This window comes from Ammospiza caudacuta, chromosome 1 (genome assembly GCF_027887145.1).
Source record: "Ammospiza caudacuta isolate bAmmCau1 chromosome 1, bAmmCau1.pri, whole genome shotgun sequence".
NCBI lineage: Eukaryota > Metazoa > Chordata > Aves > Passeriformes > Passerellidae > Ammospiza > Ammospiza caudacuta.
Window position 1 is genome coordinate 82,656,683 of NC_080593.1, and position 12,426 is coordinate 82,669,108.

Consider the following 12,426-nt stretch of genomic DNA (forward strand, 5'->3'; position numbering starts at 1 on the left):
TACGCCTCCTTTTTTTATAATCATAAATAAAATTAAATTGCTTTTAGAGGTCCTGTTTAATGTGTTTTATAACAGCTGGAGGCTGTAAAATTTCCAAGAGGAAGCCAAGCCAGGAGGTAAACCCTGTAACTACGCTTGGTACCCAGATTGTGTTTCACTCCACAGCAGCAAACTGACAGCTTCCCTAAAATACCGCAAAATACACGTGTCATTAATTAAATAGAACCACAGTGCTTAATCCTGGCTGCTCTCTTGACCACCAGGATTAAAGCCATTATCTCCAGTCTTCAGGATTGCTTGGGCAGCCCTGGTTCAGCCTGGGCCTGATGTGTGTAGGGGAGGGCAGGCGCAGACGCATCAGCGCTCCCTGCGCTCCCTCGCTGCTGCCAGCGCGTAACTCAGCGAGCCTGAGCTCAGCATGAGCATCTGACTGACTGCCCAAAAGATGGGGGCAGAGACACAAATCTCAAACTGCCTGCTTGCCCTGCCTGCCTGGAATGCACTCACACCAAAGACCTGCAGGGAGAACCTGGTTATGCAAACAGACTGGCCCACCCCGACTCCTCCATCATTTTTCTCTTGCCTACACATTCTCTTTATTTCTTTCTCTATGGACATTACTAAGACAGAGATGTTCAGCAGATGACAACTGTGGCCTCTTATTTATTGTCATCTTAACTAGTTACTTATTCAGTGTCCTGTTTCACTGTTGTTCTGGATAGTTCTCTTGGCTGAGGTGGCAAACACCTTCACTGATATACAGGAGTGAGAGATACTCTTCAGGCTGTTCACAGGCTATGTAGGTTATTTCTCAATTACATCTCTCAATAAAGTAATTACTCTGCTTTCTTTTGTTCTCAATTCACTCTTGCCCTCAGCATGAAGCGACACCTACCATTGCTTTATAAAGGGCATCTTCATTTTCTTGTGAAGTACATCTAATACTTCAAAGCCTTCCATTGGAATAGTACAGAGGAACAGAGGATTCTGCCAAAAGTCATTTATTTTCAGCTTTTTTTTACTGAACGTATGTACTTTCCTGGTGAGAAAATGTCCATTTTCTCACTTTCCTGGTGAGTAAATGTCCATTTTCTAAGGGTTTGAGCATTATTTCCATTCTTTAATAATTTAATTTTTCACCTGATGATCAGGATATAGGTCTTTACAACTCCAAAAACAGTGAAGACTTAAAACACCATGCAGTCATTCAGTAAAATGTCCGTTAGTTCTGATAGCAGAAAATTAAGTTTACAATTGTTTGGAGACCAAAAGCTTTTGACAATAAGAAAAGAGATTCTATTATTCACTGGAAAAAATGGCATTTTTGAAGATAGTTTCAAAAAGGTTGTAAGAATAAAAAAAAACGTAGCTATCTCTACCTCTAATGAAAAAAATAAAAACAACCTGTTTCACCCAATATCTGGAGGATATTTTCACAGCATGTTTTCACAGAACATTTTTTTGTCCTAAAAATAGTTACCAAATGCTTAAAATAAGTTTGGTTTTTTGTTCTCTTTGTAAAAGTATGAAGTTAAAATATTGTTAAAGTGCAGTAAAAAAAAAAAAAAAAAGATAACAAACATTAGTGGGTTTTTTGGTTTTGGGGGAGTTTTTTTGGAGGGGTTTTTTGCAAGAGGTTTTTCCATTACAGTATGGAGGGATTTTGTCCTACTTTTAGTGGACAGATAGGAACTAATACATCTAACACTGGCATTCTGATTTCAGCAGATATAAGACACAAATTGTCTTCAAATCAATCAAACTCACTCACCATTCTGTGTTTAAACACCAGAAGGATTACTTAGGTGTCAACATTTTCTGAAGTTTATTTTCCAAAGATGCTATCTAAGACTGCTTGCTTAAGGATAAAGAAAGGCAAGAGAGAGCAGGAGCTTTCTGAGGGATTACATGATGCAGTAGCACAGAAAATCATCCTTGAAGAACAGTTTTACAAATCTGAAGTGCGCCAGATAAGAGCGTGAGAACCCAGTATACAGGGGAGTGCACATCTAGCAGTCCCTGGGTGAGAAGCAAAACAAGCTATGGCATGAAAAAATAAAAACAAATCCCTTCTATAAAGCTGATGTGGTTGTTTTCACCCCTTTTGCAGTTCTATGGGAGGTGGGTGAGACAGACTGCTTGCTGAGGGACTGCTTTCCTTTGCACAACCCTTCCCACCCTAGTGTCAGATGCTGGAAAGGGGTGCAGGAGGCTGCAGCTTTACCATGAAAGCTGCAATAGACTTCTGGATTTGATGGTTATTTTCCAAACTTCATGCAATGATACAATGATAATTTGTGTTTTCAGGTTGCTTTTCTTTTTCCTATTTTTTTTCCTTTGCATCCATTTCTGACCCTGTCTATATTCTGCTTGCTGAAAGCTAGTACAAACAGATCAGCCAGCATGTGAAATCAGTCACTATCAAAGTGACTCAGTCTAGAATCTTCAAATTCATATACCAATAAGTACTTCCATATATTAAAAACTCCTTCAACAGTCTCAATTAATAAGTGATACAAAATCGCCTCCAGCAAACTGTCTTTTGAAGAGATCAATAAAGCAGTAGCCTTTATCACAGCAGTGTGCAGGAAAATACAGCTGTGAACTTAATGTCTTTTCAAAATCTAAAATAAATGAGTTTTAGTTAGAAAATACTGAACCTGAACAATCTGGTTACCCTCAGAAGAGACATGACATTAATATTCTACCAAAGGCATCCATTATTCTGCTCCTTATATGAAAGGCCACAGTGCAATTATGAAATGGTTAGTGTATATGGGAAAAAAAGTATTTTTAAAATTAAATCTTACCATTATTTTTGTCACAAAGATCAATTCTCAGAAGTACTCACTACTTGTAACAGCTTTAGGAGAAAGAAAGATTGATAATTCTTCAAAGAATATTCTCTGCCTAAACTTCGACAGCATCCTTTCCCCTCTCTTCCCTTCTCCATGTCCTCCAACACCACTTATTTTAAATAATAACAAAACTCAAACAGTTCCCATTAATATATAATAATAAGTATCAATTATTAGTGTAACTGTACACATGTCACAAGGTGCAAGCAGAGCATCCTTGCTTTTCAGGGATACTCTGTTATCTGCCTTGCTCTCTCCCGATCAGTGGCCAGGGTTGCTGCCCATCATTCTCCCAGACCAATGAGACAGATCCTCTGTGCATAAGAGACTTAAAATATGAAACAAGGTTTGCAACTGATCCTATTTCATTTTTCAAATACCATGCACAGGCCCTGTGAGTCAAACAGGAAAGCGTGAGCCATCCATCACACCAACTACATTAACATTTACTGTCGTTTTTGCACAGAAGGGGAGGTGGAAAGCAGCTCAGGAATGGGTTTTTTCCAAGTAGAAGCCACAATACTTCCAGGTGTTGAGGGCTCTGTCTTTTCTCTGGGGAATATTTGACATTACACGGAGCTTTCCCACATTTTTTCTGTAGTATAGATATACCTGACTTTTGTGTAACCAGCACATTTTGAAAGATCCCCCTTTGTTTTGAAGTGTCAGAAAAATTAAAAATGTTTAGAATATATGACAAAACAGTCCCAAACAAAATACTTGTTTTCCATACATTCTAAATAAAGTATAACTACTTTTCTTATTTTCTTCTCACAGTACACAAATTAACACAACAGGCATGGGACTACCTGAAGTTACTCAGATGTTGCAACACCTTCCTCAAGCAGTGAATCTTCTGATTCTGTTTCAAATTAAAATTCTCCATGTGCCTTTGATTTCATGCAAGACTGGAACAGTGCTGCCACTATGAAAATAAACTCTGTTTTGCTCAGCTGTGTTGGCTAATGACATAATAACATGTCTGATTAAGTGAGGTCATGGATACCTCAAGAGACAATTTTATAAATCAGATATTATGACAAAATTACTGATGTAGGGCTATTTGTATGCTAGATCATTACAGATAATAGGGATCACAAGAAATACTGAAGGATCAATATTGAACTCAAGCTGAATAACAAGCAAATCACATGCAGCATGCAATTTATTTAGCTTTTTTAAAGTTCTCTTCAGGCAACCTATTTTCCACCAACATGCTGAGAATGAAAACAGCTTATTATAGTTTTTTGCCAATTACCCCAGACAAAATGAGTCTGGCAAAAGGCTAAAGTGGTATTACCCATTTCTCTCCACAAGCACTGTGATAAACAACTGTCCAGTTTGCTTTGCATGCATCTGTAAGTGCTAATGACAATTCTGCAAGGCTGGTTTACTAGCAGTGATTAAAACCACATGTAATTGAATTAAATGAGATAATGATTCATTGTAATCCATAATCACATGCAAGGACAACAATGAAAATTAAGTGTAAGTTAAAAACATGTTATTAAAAAATATTGAAAGTAGTAGAAATGAAAGAATAAAAAATAATAAAGGAATAAAAAGCTGTGTTGAAGCATTTTCTTGTTGATTCATAAAAATAATAATTCATGTGTTTAATATTTTGTCTTATACAAAACTCATATGATAACAGAATTTTAAATAATTTCAGGGTAATTCTGATAATTCTGATCGCCACTAAAAGCTCTGCAACTGTGTGAAACTTCACTCTAACAGAGATTTTACATTTATGTTGTATTTAAAAAGCAAAGTGTAGCACTGAGCACCATGATCTGCTACATACTAATTTTGTATCATGCACAAAACCTTCCAGTATAAAAATGGCAATCTGAGAAACTTTCAGAAGTGGCTTGAGCTTGTTTTATATTTGGTTTAGGTTGATTATTTCAACAGCGACAGAGACGAGTAATTATTCAGGTCATCAGTCCCTCAAGAAGTGGTGTTGATGTGCTATAGAAATCCATCAAGCACATACGCCCTAATATTATCTGCAGAAAATAATTTAGGCTGACCTTTTAAAGGAAGGACTGCAATGGCTTAGCCACATGCACATTTGTATTGCGAAAGAGACAACAAAAAGAACGGGAAATTTAAATAAGTTTTGTCCAACGGTTGCTTGATGACAACTCCACATGGCTGGAGGGGAAAGGAGGGAGAGGTTAATTTTGCCAGGGAAAGTGTTCAGAGAAGTACAAAAGGGTGTCCAAGCATGGATGGAGCATCAGTGTGCAAAACTCTCTGCCTGCTCTGCAGAGGAACAGAGTAGCCCAAAGCCTAATCCTGCATCCAAAATCGAGCTCAAGTGGTGCTGCCCCTGCCAGGGACTCAATACCACAGGCACAAAATTGCCACCTTTGCTTTGCAGAGTTGTGAGCATTTACAGATTCATTTCCCAGTATGGACCGTGCTCCACTACATAAAAACACAATCCACTCCATGGACACACCGACGATGACCCATCATTTTTCTGCTCCAATTTTTGGGATGTGTTCAGCTTCACTTATTCCATAAGCACCTCTTCAATCAGTCAGGCCACATGTCTTTAAGGAAAGGTATATGTATCATCTCTGCAGAAATCCTTACTTAATCTATTCTAATCCAAATCCCCGTGATCACCTCTAAAAATAGTGCCAGCAAAGTTCGTTTTACTACGCCTGCAAAAGCTTGCATTACACAACAAAGAGAACCCGTGCCACTTGTGTAATAAAGCAGACAACAGGAAAAGGTAATAAAAATAGTGGGATTTTCCTTATTTACTAACATGTACATCATCTGAATTAGTTTCAGCATCACTGGTGATGCAAGCAGCTGGCAGAAACCAGAAGTAACTGCTAAGAGCCATAAGGGACTTACAAGCAAATAAATACATGCTGAGTAGTCAGAGATATTCCAGTGCGTGGGATATATAAGAAATACATGGCAATTCTGAGAGATGCTTATGAGATATTAACCTTCTCTACTTTTTTTTTAATAATATCAAGATACATAATAAAAGCAAATAATTCAGTAGGAAATCTAAACCCCATGAGCTGATGGGGACCTAAGGGTTGTGCACTGTTCCACAGGAGGCTGAAACATGTGCCCAGCTCCGGCACTGCCCCATGTATCCCAACACCAGCCATCTGGCTGCCTTTTGACACAGCTTTCTTGACCAAAGTCTAGGGGAGAGGACAGCTGAAGAGATGATCTTCAGCCTATGGGAAGCCTGATGGGAGGAGAACAGGAGCATTACACCAAAAATAGTGATCCTTCCTTCCTCCTTGCTCCTGAGGCAGTTCTAATCTTCCCATGAGGCAAAGTCCAGGTAAGACAACACCTGGGTGCTCGGGAGCCCCTCACCTCATCCTGCACCCCAGGGATGCTCCAGGAGCTGTGGAGGCTGACTTCTCTCTCACACTTCTTTATCTGCTCCATCTGCCATCACCTCCCACCCTACACACTGCCACCTCTCACCCCAAACCACACCATGTCCAGGGGCCTGGGGGGTGATAAAGCACAGAAGATATTTTTGGACTGTACAACCTGACCAGCAGCCTGTGGTGGCCAGCACCAACTCTCCCCATCACCAGAGAAGAGGGCTGCTTTGCTCCTGGCGGTATCACATCCTCTGGACAATCATTTCCATGGCAGAAGCAGGCCAGAAGCAGAGGACACTCAGGATTACATCTAACAGTGGGAACAACCCTGCAGAAAAAACATGAGCCAAGGGATGCTGTGCTGACTGAGTGGCAGGAGGCCTGGGCTGCATTGCCAGCTGTTTTCCTCTGACTTATGCTGATGACACTTCTTGAAACAGCAGCAACTAGATCTATGTTATCATGTGAAAAATCTTTTGCTGCTCTCTCCTCTGAACCTCAGCTGGAGCTGAACATGTGAACAAGAACCACCAGCAGCCACAACTAGCTTGGGCATATTTTAATGTTGAGATGCATGAGTTAGGTTATGTAATGTGATTCCATTAACACATATTTAAAAAAAAATAAAAACTGCTCAAAATGTTAGCAGATCTACACATTCATGCTCGATACCAATTCTGTTAAAATACTATATTTTTTTTCAGTGACAGATGGGAAAGGATTAGGAATCTACTCATCAATCTGAAATTTCAGCAGGAAGAAGTTCCTTTGCTAGTCACAGCCAAATGACATGCAACAAAGCAACATACAGAATCAAGAAGTTTATATGGAAAGACTGGGATCATTTTCCCACAGAGTGATATTTGATGTGTGCAATCAGTCAAAAACAAAGCTTAGCAATGTATGCAAGATCTCTGGTCACAGCAGAACTAAACAAGGCATAATTTAGAGAAGGACTAAGTAAGGAAACTTCAGGGAAATATTGATTAATACAAATAACATATCCTTCAAATGAACTGACAGGTCATCTAGTGGAGTTTACCATCATTATACATAAGATAAAAAGAAGTTATATCAAGATTCAATAACATGGCAAAACAGTCCAGAATTCCATTTTTGAGAAAGGGTTCTGTGTTCTGTTTATGAGGTGCCTGGCTGCAAAGAACAGAAAGTAGTTTGAGAAAATGGCAGGCGAAGCAACACGAATTGTATCAGATTAAATGTCATATTTTAATTTTATTTAGACTGTCATATTGGGTACAACTAATAAATAGCAATAATCCCTGATAAATAGTGCAGCCTTTACTAATCCTAGCTTACCTGTTTGTACTGCACATAGTAACAAGTGTTAGTATTGTCAAATGTTAGTGCTGAGATTTCATAGTGTTGGTGGTAGTAACACAAGACCCACAGCAGCAAATTTATACAGTCCTCTATGTTTTGGCATCAGTGCTAAATGCAGGACATTCTGCCTTACAAAAAGCAAGAGGTCTGGCTTCAGAAAAGAATGTTAATGATGTACCGTGAGGGTGGTGGGGCACTGGAGCAGGCTGCCCAGAGAAGCTGTGGGTGCCCCATCCCTGGCAGTGTTCAAGGCCAGCTTGGACGGGCCCTGAGCAGCCTCGTCTAGTGGAAGGTGTCCCTGCCCATTGCAGAGGGGTGGGAACCAAATGATCTTTAAGGCCTCTTCAAACCCAAAGCATTCTGTGATTCTGTAATTTATTTAATTAGGGGGTCCTGCTATAAACCCTGAAGGCATTTCTACCACAAGTCTCATGTCTTAACTTGAAGGTGCTTTGAACATTAGCAACTCAAACCATTCACTGCAGAAGGCTGGGGAGGCAATTGGACAGACTCCTGCCAGCATCAGGGTCCTGCTAAAGCAAATGGTGAGTAGATTTTAATTTCATTTCTTTTTCTTTCTGACTTGATATGCAGCATTCACCAAGGCTCCCAATGGCTGGAAACCATTCTGTGGGCAAGGATAATGTATTTCTGGGTGCTTAAATGAACAGTACCTTACTGTGCTTTGCTTGGAACAGCTGTTTCCAACTATTGATAGATTCAAAGCAGAAAAGTGCAGACTGCTTCCTCCTGAGGACACCTGAGGCTGGGATCACCTGCTGCTTTGGCTATTTGCTGCACAGAGCTGCAGTGGGTTTGGGCATTGCTGGAAGAAAGAGTGCTTGTAATAAAGCTCAAACTGTACCTTTTGTGGATATGATTATATGTAAAACATTTTGGAGAGTCTCTCAATTGCCAGATTACTTCAAAATCCAATGTCAAAATTGTAGCCTTCCCTATCACAAGCATTTTGTTTACTCTGTTTTCAGAATGACTAAACCTCCTAAAAGGTAAACAAAGTGATAGTCAAAGCTGGGTCATCTAACAGCATAACCAAACCTGGTGTGACCTGTATGCAGGGCACTCTCAGCACAAAAGGCCTCTGGGAACATTCAGAAACAAGTTTAGATGTGAACTTCAGCTCCTGTGCCTGACAAACTCTGCTGTCAACTTCTCTCCTTGCCTTTAAATATGTGTACACCTTCATACACACTCAGGATGAAAAGGAGAGTTTACATCATTTAAAAAGCATTTTGTAGGGCATTCAGAAGCCATGTGAAATGCATTGTGTGCACTGACATAACTCTGTCAAAAAGAGCTCCCTTTGGCTTTAAAGTGTATGATTCAACTCCTCTCTGTGTTTAATAGATGCATTTTCCTTTTTGTTATATTCTGTCAGATGCAGGCAGGTTGTAGTTGAGATCTGCTGCAAGAAGTTTAATAGAGTGTTTGAATGCATAGGGGTTTTTTCAGGAGGCCTCTCACAAAATCTTCATAAAGATAAATTTTAACTTGACACTGAGCAAAAGATGAATGTACAACCTTTCACACCATCAGAATCTATCACTGTATCTAATCTGTCTCTTCTGTAAAGAATATTTTAAAGCCCCCAGAACATTTTCACTCTGAAAGTCTCTGAAATGACCAGTTATGAGCTTGCAAGCACCCTCTTGTGGCAGTAAGGTACTGCAGTTTTCTTTAGGAAAGACCTTCCCAAGAAGTTTCCCAAGTTTTCCTCCAACTTCTGTAAATTCATTTTGCAATTGTTCTTCTGTGAAATCACACCAGACCCAAACCTTGTAATGAAAGAGCCCAGGAGCAATTCTGTCCATCAGTGGCTAATCTGACACAGGGGGGAAAAACAAACCCAAAGCCCCAACTAACTAAAAAACCCAAAAACCAAACAAACAAAAGCCTTAAACCTGAAAGCTCTTTTTCCTCAGAAGAAATCAACTTGATGAAGTAAAATACCCATCAGGGTGAAATCTCTTCCTTGCAGAGGCCCTATTCTCTCAAGAAGAGAAACTGTAGACCCTTCTTATGACTCCAAAGAGGGGAACTGAGCATACACTACACACAGTGCTGCATATGAGGCAAGTAAAAAAAACTAGATGAGTTTTAAACTCCCCTCCAACCCAACCTGCTGTATGATTCAGTAATACCACACACAGTCGGGCCAGCCTATTTCCTCACCCTTTGATCCATGGAAGCTGCAAGAGCACTAGAAGCCCAGTCTCCGTATTAGAGTGCCATTTGACAATGAGTTTCATAATGGCATCAGTGGAAACGTAACACCCTCATTGTATCTTCTTCCCAACTAATCCTGTGCTCCACCTCTTGAACTTCATTGCTTCCTTTTCTCTAGCACTTCTAATAATAATAACCCTCCCTCTTGATCTTGGATCTTCTAATAAGCTTATTGATCCTGAAATTGACCCGAATGGACCAGGAAAATGTGGCAAACTTTCTTCCCCAGTGAAAAAAAGACAGGGCAAAGGGAGCAGCTGCCCTTGCACAGCAGAAGGGCACAGGTGTCTCAGATGAGAGTATTAGTATTTCCCCTATAGGATTCACCTTACATCCTTCTCTCTGGCTGTGCTATCACATAGCAACAGCCAAAATCCTCTTTTCAAACAAGAGGATAACATGGTGACAACAACCTTGTTCATGGAAATGCAAGGTTAATACTAATGTAGAAAGAACGGTATGTTGAAATATTACTTGTAGATATGAAAGGGATTCTCCACCTGGACCAAACATTGCTATTTTACTTCTATCAAGCAAAGGTCCCTCTGATGGAATCTCACTATCTTGCCCTTCAGGTTATCATCAACTACTGCAAGTGACAATGGTTCTTTGGATGTCAAAGTGTCCAGGTTCTTAAAAGCCCTTTTCATTATGCTTTCCACAATGAAAAAGCTTCCTTCATCTCAGTTATGCTTCTGGTTTTACCTAGTCTAGTTTTCCACTGATTTATGCCCCTTCTTTTTCTTTCCCTAGCTCTAAAAAAGCAAAAAAAAAAATTTTTTTGTGTGTATAAATATAAAAAAGTCTCCTGCTTTTTATTAGAAAATAAGTGGTTTTGAGCCACAGATGCATCTGTGGCGAATGGATGGGACTGTTTTTCACTCAGAGACCTAAAGTGGATTTTTATATGTGTGGATTAGTGTCAACTCTTGTGATCCTAAAAGGTTGCAATCCTGTAATCCTACAATTCTACGGAATGCAGCTGCTGTGGAATATCACAGATGACCATGCTGGAGGCAAAAAAATGTATTTTTATAGGTATTATTCCTAGTATTCAGGTGTGTGAAACTTGGAGGAAAGTACCACAGTTCCTGACTTCATAGGAAGTTTTTTGCTCTTTCCCACCTATGCATGGCTTATTAGTAGCACTCCACAAACTGCACTGAAACTGAGTCTCCATAAAAAGAAGAAAAAAAAAAAAAAAGGGAGAGAGAGAGAGAGAGAGAAAAGAAGCACTAATAATTATTTTTCTAAACACAATCTTGAAAAATTCACAGTTTCTGAATCCTGGAGATTTTAATTTCCGGGTGAAAGCACTAACTTCAAACAAAGTATGCAATTTTGCAGTAATGCATGGTTCACAAGCACTATAAATTTTATTCTCATTTTTTTCATCTTTTATAGCTGCTAGAACCACTGGTGACTGTGATCACATTTTAAATTACAGCAGAACACATGACCTGTGTTTCAGTAAGACCTCTATTTTTTATGTAAATGTTCTTTGGTCAAGGTCAAACATGGTTGTGCTCTTGTGACTTACACCTACAACACTGGCTCTGTAATGTTCATGGCTGATTAGAGAGCAAGGACTCCTACTATAAAACCCATAAACCTACAATCCTGTCTATTTAAGTAATAAAGTAACTGATAGGCTGCACACAGCCACTGGAGAGGAAATCCAGCATGCCTCAGGCTTCTCATTAAGGAACGGTTCCTTCCTGAAGGTTTAGCATCACCCTGTGAAGAATACATCTATTTTAAGAAAAGGCAGAATTACAGTTTTGTAAGATCAGAGACTAGCACTTGGCTAAACCAAGAATGCTGCTGCTACTGGCTTGCAAGTCCTAGTGAATAGCTTCACATTAATTTAGTGATGTATTTAGGGAATAGGCTCATCCACCTTATTAATCTGAAAGAGGCTCAGCCCGGCGTTTTTTGTTTGAGAAAGCACACACTGTGACATGGAATCAATCTGTCCAGAGGGACATTTTTTCCTCTAGTAGCTCACTGGTTTTTTATACTCAACTTTTTAAAAATCATGAGTAACGTGGTTCAAAAGCAGGCTTGGGGTTTGCTGTTGGGTTTCATTATTTTTCTTAAGTGTGCATTCCCATTTTAAATTTCCCTTTTATTATCTCAGTTGGCTAGATAAGGATTCACTGTAGCTGTAACAGCTAACAGGTATCAGGGTGTGAGTAGACAGCTCAAGAAAGATAAAAAATCATGTTTGGAATACCCAGGTGGGACACAGTAGCATCACCATCTTATCTGTCTCAAGGTAACTACAGTATTACAATTTGAGTTTAATAAGCAAATACAGCACACGCTGGTACTGCATGTCCTTGCCTGGTGGCAAGAGCAGATTTAGTCTTCCCTCTTCTGTAGAGCCTGTGACCACCCTGTTTATCTCAGCTGAGTCTAGCTCCATGCAATGAAAGGCAGGAAAGATCTTCTTCCTCTGTGCTTGGATCTAAAAACTTAAATCTTCTAATGAATACACCCCATTCACCTAAGTAATAAAGAAATATAGGGAGCAATTGAACATTAACATACTATTGAATCTGAAGAAGACAGAATTAAATATCTGTGAAAAAAAGAGG

At 39.6% G+C, this 12,426-nt stretch overlaps 1 protein-coding gene across 1 annotated transcript in view; it reads right to left on the minus strand.

Moving 5' to 3' along the window:
- The window catches only part of ANKRD33B (ankyrin repeat domain 33B), a 42,519-nt gene that overhangs the window by 13,658 nt on the left and 16,435 nt on the right, over window positions 1-12,426 (minus strand). The window lies entirely within an intron of this gene.